This window comes from Medicago sativa, chromosome 4 (assembly GCF_051527215.1).
Source record: "Medicago sativa cultivar Bolivia chromosome 4, Bolivia_mono, whole genome shotgun sequence".
NCBI lineage: Eukaryota > Viridiplantae > Streptophyta > Magnoliopsida > Fabales > Fabaceae > Medicago > Medicago sativa.
The window spans coordinates 9,304,228-9,313,986 of NC_140752.1; the positions used below are offsets into that span (position 1 = coordinate 9,304,228).

The window sequence follows — 9,759 nt, forward strand, 5'->3', positions numbered from 1 at the left end:
ACAATCACAGCATCTGACAATCAATTTCGATATTTTGTCAATTGAGTTAGGAATTGTCAACAATGAACCCGAAATTTAGTCTCACCAAAAAAATCTTTGGTCAAGTTCACTTTCAGACCGAATTTCAGATTATGTAAGACATGGAGGGTTAAAAAAAAGAAGAGAAATTTGAATTATGATCTCTTTTATTTGATTATTGAATTATTATAATGACTCCTAAGTTCAACTCATACGGTAAAAGGATGAGGGAACTTTTGATGTTTCGAGGCGCAGGTTTGAACTTGTAATATTCTTCTCCTATGAATTTAGCATGTGTGAGTTTTGCATTAGACTCTAAATCAATTTTTGATGAAAATGTAATAAATAGTCCTTAAGTTATTCTAAATCTATTTAGTCTCTAAATTATTTTTCACTATTTCTTATTTATAAAGAAAACGAAGAACTAATTTTTTTAACGTGAAGACTCATTTTAGGAACAGGTAAAGAATCATGAGATCCCATTTGGTTCAAGATAAAAAAATAAACTAATTTTTTGTCATGGATAAAAGCAAACCGGGCAACTTAGTTCCAACGTCAACGACAACATTGTGCTGGGAAGTATAAAATCCTAAGAGAAAAGAAAAAGAAGAGGAAGCACAATGTTCTAAATCCTTTCCCTAATTTATAAAGCATTTCACAATGAAAGTTATAGGTGAGATATGGAAACCTATCCATATGTATTTAAGGGTGGTCCACAACCAGCGACGAAGCTAGCCATTTTTATACGAGGGTGCTACATTTAAAAAATAAATAAAATATATTTTATATGTTTTTTTCACAATTTTTGCTGTTAACAAAACTCTATAGTTTTTTTTGAAGGACTCTTTATAGTTGTTTAAGAGACCAAAAGTTTTAAAGTAAAACGAAATACATCTATCATACAAGTGGATATCTTTTGCCTTTCCTATTTCTACTAGTTTTTAACAAATAAACTCATTTGTGGTCATTACAAAATATACTAACTTATTCAATTTTTTTTTTGGTTAGCCAAAGCCACCCCATTCAATTGCATAGCTTCGTCCCCACAACTATCTCACATTCTTTTTGTTGATGATGTTCTACTTTTTCTTTTAAGCTAGTATTGAATAGGTTGAAGTTGTTATGGATACCTTTGAGGAGTTTTGTATAGCTTCAGGATTAAGGATCAATACCTTAAACACCAAAGCTATATATTTCAGGATGGTTCAAGGGGAGAGAGATAATGAGATGCAAAATATTTCAACTATCAAATTTGTGGTGGATCTAGGACATTACCTTGGTTTTCTCCTTCTCAAAGGTCGGGTTTCTCGAAATGTATACAATGACATCATTAACAAAGTGTATTAAAAAGGCTATCTTCTTGAAAATAAAATATCTTGCATAAAGTAGGACGAGCCTGTCTAATGAAGTATGTTACATCATCAATCCCTATTTATACCATGTAACTTCACTATCTTCCTAATAATGTTTGTAATAGGTTGGTAAAGATGACGAGGAGTTTCCTTTGGTGATTGGGGGGATAACCTTACTAATGTAGCTTTACTTGCTAAGTTGGTGTGGAACATGCTTCACAACAAATATAAATTTTGGCTGCAAGTTCTTTTCCATAAAATACATGGCCAACACATCTTTATGGATGAGAAAGAAGTATAATAACCCTCGATCACTTGGCAATGTATTCAATATGTCATTACTACTTTTGCTGGAGGGAAAAGTTTTCGTTTAAACTCAGGGGACTCATCTATTTGAAATATTAATTGGACACAACTCAGTCCTCTATACCAATTGGTTCCGTTTGTTAACACTAGTGATTCATTTATGTGCTTGAGGCACATGTTGTATGATGGTAGGTGGAACTTTCAAGGCCTTGCCACTAAGATACCACCTGATATTGTTGGTTATATCCACCAACTTCCAACACCTAATAACTTGGATTTACGACTTCAAGATGCGTGGACTTGGAAGCATGTCAAGATATGTGCATATACTTGCTCGAGCGGATACTATTGGCTTCCTCTCCAAACTGCATGTTTCACTTCACCCAAAAGGATATTCTTCATTGTTTACGTGATTGTCCATATTTTGGAGAACTATGGCTCCACTTGAATATGAGACATTACTAGAATTTATTCTGACAAGCCTATGTCAAGCTTTGCCTTTAAGAGGATATGCTTGTTGTTGGAGAAATAATGTTATCTTTTGGGATCAACATTGACTTATTCATGAGATGGCGAGGATGACATTTTTTGCATGATGAACACATTTCTTACTATCCAAATATTGGAATGGATCCACATTCATCACGTCTTTTTGCTCATTGGATCCCCCTGTCTAGAAGGTACTCTAAAACTTAATGTTGGTGGTAGTTTTCTAGAAGGATCTGGGTGCTTAGGTGTTGGTGGTGTTGTTTGCAATCACGACAAAAATTGGATAGCTGATTTTTCTTCCTATGAAGTTGGAGGTGATGCGTTGTTGGTTGAGTTGTGTGATATTCTGACATTATTTGTGAAAATGATTGCTTGGAAGCAGTTGAGTTGTTTGTTGTTTGTTGTTGGTCGTGATCATACCTTGCACGCTTATGCTACTAACATCCTTCATATTAAAAATGCTTTACATGGAAATGGTAACACTACATTAGTGCATGTTCTTATGGAATATAATATGCGTGCATACTTTAACAAAATAAACATGTATAGCTAAGGAGTGATCAAATTCAAGGTGTTCTGCTCATTGGGACTCTCCTCCGTCTGACATGAAGTCTCTCATTCTTAGAGATAAACTTGAAACTTAATTAATGCATTACTTTTCCTTTTTGTTTTGTCTTTTTACTTTGTAACACTTAAAAAAAATGAAAAAGTATAAATAAGGTTGAGACCAAGTTATCCCGGTCTAATTATTTTAGGGATTAAAAATTACTTTTATAATCCTAAGAAACTAAATTGGGAGCACATAAACTTAACCTAATAAAAGATAAAGACAAAATTAAAAGAAAAACTTCAAATTACATGAGGATCTATGAAGCACGGATACGGACACGGACACCAGACACGACACGGACACTGACACGCCGACACATCTAATAATTTTAAAAAATCACATAATTCAGTGTAATTACAAGTGTCGGTGTTGTGTCGGTGTCGTGTCGGTGTCGGACAGACACGTGTCCGACACTGGGACACGCCTAATCCAAGGAGTGTCCATGTTTCATAGATGAGGATTCTACCCTTATATTCTTGAGAACAGTCCTTCTATGTCAGTGTGTCTCACTCTTGGACATAACAGTGGCGCATATCATGATATATATTAATATTGGACGACTTCATCCATTTTGACGTCTTACGATCCATATCATTCAAATCAGGGATCTTGTGGTTGCTGAGTTGTTCATCTATTTAAATAATTTCTTTTTGAGTGAACTCTTAAGTGATTGATCTAGCAATGGTGAGTGAGTGGTAAAACATTACTCAAAAATCATACACAATATTGTAACAGAAGTGGACATAAAGAATGAAAGCTCATCCAACAGTATAAACATTTTAAAGATAAATGACTTATTTAATATGAAAATGTAAACACCTTTTTAAAACTTTAAATTAAATTGTTTCAAAAGCAAGTGTGTGTGTGTGGACATGAGATGTACCACAAACCCTACCATATGGAATAAGTAATCCAAACTGTACATTTTTTTAATACCACGTTCCAAATTGATCGGGTCAACTTTCAGCATGGCTGGCCAGCTAGGTGATCGAAAATCCAGTTTCATATATAGTACTCACCTTCTTTCATAAGTTTCATTTACAATGTGCCATGTTTTGTACTTTTAAAAAACAAGGTGAAATATTTCTTTTTCATAAGTCACATGAATACTTGAGCTAGCCAACTTTACTTGTACATTAAGGGAAAAAGTGGCAGGCGTACATGAGCTGCTAGCATATGGTTAGCTTGTATCAAATTTAACTAAAATGAAAAGGGAAAAAAAAAGTGTAGCCCGTTTAACATACACTTTTTAATATACTTTGTTATTTTCTGAAACTTTTTGAAATTTACAAGGAGTTCACCAAATTTATGTTTGTTGTTAAACTAAAGATTTAGTCGAGATATATGCCGATACCTTTCAATTATGATTCTTTTCAAGTGATTATGCTGAGGAAGGAATTATGACCCTTTATCTTTAAAAAATAGCAATATTGACCCTCTGTTTTAAGACACATTTGTTTTCTCATCAATCTTGCCTTAAGATTTGTCTAGTCATAAGTTCAGATGTGTCATGAAAATAAACTATAATATATACCTCTTCCTCCATCACTATTATCATTTTATTATCAACTTTTTTTTATTGTTAGAAAAAATCTTTTGATATGTGTGCCCAAACATTATTCATCTATGTTTGTGAGTATGGTAGATTTTCCCTTATTTAATATAAACACTAGCCTTAAGCAAATGGGTTTGCTCGTGTTCGTGTTATATGTGCGAAAAAGCCTTCACACCATATAGCACTTCTGAATTTTAATTTCATGATTTTTAAATCGATCATACTTTAGTTATTTTGTCCTCGAAACAATTACTAACAAGAAGAAAATAAATCCCCTAAAAAAAACAGTAAGTAAATAAACATTATTAAACTAATCTTTTAAATAAATAGTAATTTAGGAACTTTGTTTGTTGGCCTAGGTGTTAAACCTACCGAGGTTGGTACAAGCACATCATGTCGTAACATATATGTTAGGTTTTTTAAGAACATATATGTTACGTTCTTAGCCGACGTAGGTGATAACTTGTCAAATAAGTCACTCTCTTGGGTGAAAAGATTTGTCAATCTATTACGGTCTTATCCGGTCCGGCCGGTTCACACAAGAAGGAATATATGAAATAAGTTAAACTGTGGTTTGAAAACCCTAATCTGAAAAATCGTGAAGGCATCAAAGAACATGAATAAAGGTAATGGTTACCAAAATCCATTTATTATTATTATTATTATTATTATTATTATTATTATTATTATTATTATTATTATTATTATTATTATTATTATTATTATTATTATTATTATTATTATTATTATTATTATTATTATTATTATTATTATTATTATTATTATTATTATTATTATTATTATTATTATTATTATTATTATTATTATTATTATTATTATTATTATTATTATTATTATTATTATTATTATTATTATTATTATTATTATTATTATTATTATTATTATTATTATTATTATTATTATTATTATTATTATTATTATTATTATTATTATTATTATTATTATTATTATTATTATTATTATGCTTGAATTTTGTGTAATTTTTTAAGACAACATGTTTGAATTTTGCTCGATGCTGCTATAATATCAATAAAATCAACATGCTTTAGCAGTCTTTGAAATATGATAATAAACTTCGATGTTTTTGTTTTGCTTTGATTTTCCAGGTGATGCTGTTAAGCCACCGAGTAATCGGAAACCTGTTTCTTGCATCATAGGTGATGCTCACACCGGCAAAACTATGCTTCTCGGTTGTATTCGAGGTAACAACAATTTTCCCCATTTTTCAGCACATTTTCCTGCCGGTGATGCTGAAAGACGTATGCTGGTTCTTGATAACACACCAAGCAAGGGTTTAGGTCTATGTGATATTGCTATTTTGGTTGTTGACATTATGCATGATGATGGCTTACACGCACATACTATAGACTTACTCGATCTATTAAAAATCACCAACAAACAATTCATCGTTGCCTTGAATAAGGTCGACATGATTCATGACTGGAAAACATGTCCCAATGCTCCATTTCGTAAAGCATTGTTGCAGCAGTCTAAGGATGTTCAAGATGAGTTTCATACTAGGCTCTCTAAGGTTGTTTCTCATTTCAAGATACACGGACTAAATACTGATTTGTATTATAAAAACAAAACAATTGGAGGACAAACATTCAGCATTGTGCCCACAAGTGCGATAAGGTATGCCTACTTATTGATTTGTATTATATCGTTGTAGCGTAATATCTGCTTAATTCTTTCTATTCATATTTCAGCGGTGAAGGAATCCCGGACATGTTATTTCTATTGTTTAAGTGGACCCAATACAGCATGATTCACAAATTTACCTACAATCATGAATATGTGCAGGTTAGTCTTTTTTCCGCTTATTATTATTCTAGTTCAATGCTTCTTCATCGCAGATTTCATAACATTTCTTGTTATTGCAGAAACTTAAACATGATAATGTTCGACCTAGTAGTTTGCCTATGGTCAAGCCTAATGATGATTTGCACTATGTTAATAAAGAAGCCTCCAAGTCAATCTTGAGCAGGTTTGACACGAGTCTTGAGGGCATTTATGTCTAGGCGTCTAACTTTCGCTCATTGGAAGCATTACGCAAGATTATGAAAACTCGGAGAAGGCCAGTGCAATGCTTGAATAGAAACCAGAGTACGCTGCTATATTGGCGTTTCCTGTCGCAGTCACCCCTGAAGCTTCGAAACTTGCACATATATTGGGTGTCAAAATATTTATCTCTGATAAAATGCATCATCTATTTGATCAATTTAAGAGGTACAAGAACAACATTGATCGATTTAAGAATCACATGAACAACAATAAGGATGAGAACAAGAAAGATTCTGCTGATGAGGCCTGCGTTCTCAAAATCATGCAAAATTTCGTCTTCAACGATAAGGATCCCATTGTTTTGGAAGTAGATATCCTTCAAGGCATTTTAAAGGTATCGTTGTGGTTGCAATGATACATGTTTTCTCTGCATAACATTGTATTGCTTGCATTGGGGGTAAATTTAACAGCTTTAACCTAGGTCTATTATGTTTCTTAATTCTTATGTATCAGACTAGTCTTGAATGTCATTTTCTGACCATAGATCTACCATCGCTTTTTTTTATATGGTCGTCGTAATGAGTGTGCAATGCACAAAATTTGTTTGGTTTTGTTTAAACTTGCGCTAATATTGTCTACATGACAGATTGGCAATCCAATTTGTATTTCTTCACAAATGAACATTGATATTGGCTGCATCGCCTCCATTGAGAATAACCTTAAACCGGTTGATAAAGCGGAGAAAGGGCAGCAAGTAGTCATTACGGTATGTGCTTAAAATTGGATTTTACATCCAATAAATGGAATTTGAGATATGGATTTAAAACGACCTTCAGACCTATGATTGTGATGTTGAGAAAAAAAGAAAAGAAAAAATGACTAATGTCTGTTTTTAGTTATTTGTGGCCATAGTTTTATCATAAACTAGTCTTAATGTTAGTCTTAATGTTCTGTTCAACTTTGTTTGCAGATTGTTGGCAGCAATTCTAAGGAACGACAGAAAATGTTTGGGTTGCATTTTGGGATTGATGATGAACTTGTAAGCCATAATACCAGGTAAGTCAATAATAATAAATGAATAAATGTATAGCAATGTGTATGTGTATTTAACTATTATTTATGGATTTTCCCTTAAAAAAAAACTATTTATGGATTTTGTTGGACTGTCTCTTAAAAGTTATACTGTTGAATTATTAATATAGGAGGGTGATATGATTGTGGATGATGGAAGCTTGTGAAGAAATTGAAGATTATTACGATGAGACTTGATCTCAAATATTCCATTTGTAGCTGATGAGTTATATGCATCATTTGGTGTTCCATGCCAAACACTTTGGTTGTCAAAACCCGGATGGACTTGTCTAATTATTATGAGAAATGATATTTGTACAACCATTTTTGTATAACTTTTGGACAACTTTATCTCTCATACTCACATTGTGTTATTATTCTCTCTCTTCCTTTTTCTCTCTCCATTGTTTTTGACCAATAACAAAAGAGAACAACAAGGTTGTCCCAAAAATTGTCATGAAATGATTGTTCAAATATCATTACTCAATTATTATGGCAGATATTCAAGAATTTCCTTAGGACACTCGATAGGGCAACCTTTTTCTTGGGAAATGCTAACGAGTGATTAGGGGTGGAAATGGGCTAGGCCGGGCCGGGCTTTGTAAGGCCTAAGCCTGGCCTCCTTAAAAAATTATAGGCCTGAGCCTGGCCTATTACCTGTCATAGGCTCATTTTCGAGGCCTGGCCTGGCCTTTTTAAAGGCCTGATGAAGCCTGAAAGCTTATTTAAAAGCCTATTTTATGCTAAGGCCTGACAACACATGTAAGCCTACTCCTAAATAGGCCAAAACTTATTAAGGCCTAAAGCACACAAATATGTTTGCTACTAAATAATGAATTCTTACGAAGGTCTAATCACACCAATATATTAGCTACTAAATAACCAATCATGTGAAGGCTTGTGTTTGTGAAAAAAAAAACTTCAAAAATATCAATAATGGAAGGTATATTATATATGAAAAGCTTAATAGGCCGGCCTGATGGGCTTAATAGGCTTTTTTGCAAGCCTTAGCCTGATCTGTTTAGTTAAATAGGCCTTATAAAAAGCTTGAGCCTGACCTTGTTAATAAACGAGCTGGGCCGAGCTAGGCTTTAAATAGGCTAGGCCGTAGGCCCCTGTCGGACGGCCTGACCTGTTCCCACCCCTACGAGTGATATTCAAGAATGTTTGTATTTAAAAATAATAAATAATTATGAAATATTTCAACACAGTTATTTTTTCTATAATATTAATTTGTAATCATAAAAATTTACCATTTAAAGTGTTTAAAGAATGCATATAGAGTATTTGTTAGCATTTCCTTAAAATAAATGGATTTCTTGAATAAGATGATCCATAAATTTCTTCATAAGTGTATAATTACGTTTATATTCATTTAATATTCTTTAATTTATATATTTTTTTTCTTTTAACAACTAATTGCTAAAATTTGTCATTAAAAAAATCATTTATTTTAAAGATAAAACTTATCTGCATTTGGTTACATGTTTTTCATATGGTTCTTCACAATATAAAGATCACCTTTTGTGATTATAACAAACTTTGAGAAAATTGAGGATTTGAGAAATCACATGTAATTATAAGTATTTTAAGTGAAGAACCACATGAAAGGCATTTAAGAAAATGTAGCTTAGTTTTATCATTATTTTAATTCCAGGAAAAGAAATTAGGTGCATTTTCAAAGGTGTTTTTTTGTATGGTTCCTAACTAAACTTACTCATGATTTTTTCAAATTCACAATTTTCATAAAGTTTTTTATAGTCATAAAAAATGTATTTCTAGATAACAACTATACAAAAAACGCATAAGGAAATTCATATAAGTTTTGTCTTTGATTCTCACTATTTAATCATTTCTCAGTTTTCTCCTTCATTAAATTTCATTTTAATTCATATTTGATATTTTTTTTGGTGGTGTTCGGGGCTCAAACCCCAAACCTTGCATATATTATGGCTCTGTTTGGCAAGGCCAAGAAGCTAGCTTATAGCTTATAGCGGATAGCTTATACGCTTGTTTGACAAAAAAAACTCTGTTTGGTAACAGTTTTTTACAACGAGCTTATGGCTGTGTTTGGTAACACAAAAAAGCTAGCTTATAGCTTGTTAGACTAGCTTATAAGCTTGTTTTGATAAAATAAAATATGTTTGGTAAAAAGCTTTTTCCACTAGCTTATAGCGTTTTTTGAAAAGCTATTTCAAGTAGCTTTTGAGCTTTTAGCTTTTAGTATTTTCTTCCAATTTTGACCTTTTATTAATTTTATTTTATTTTTTATAATTAAAAAAACACCCACATTCTTGTGGTATAAACTGTCCACGTTTACCCATGTTGTCATG

The 9,759-nt window shown here is 32.3% G+C and overlaps 1 pseudogene; it reads left to right on the forward strand.

The window, feature by feature from the left end:
• Nucleotides 1-2,271: 2,271 nt before the first annotated feature.
• Nucleotides 2,272-7,415, forward strand: LOC146926097 (uncharacterized; annotated as a pseudogene).
• The last annotated feature ends 2,344 nt before the right edge of the window (nucleotides 7,416-9,759 follow it).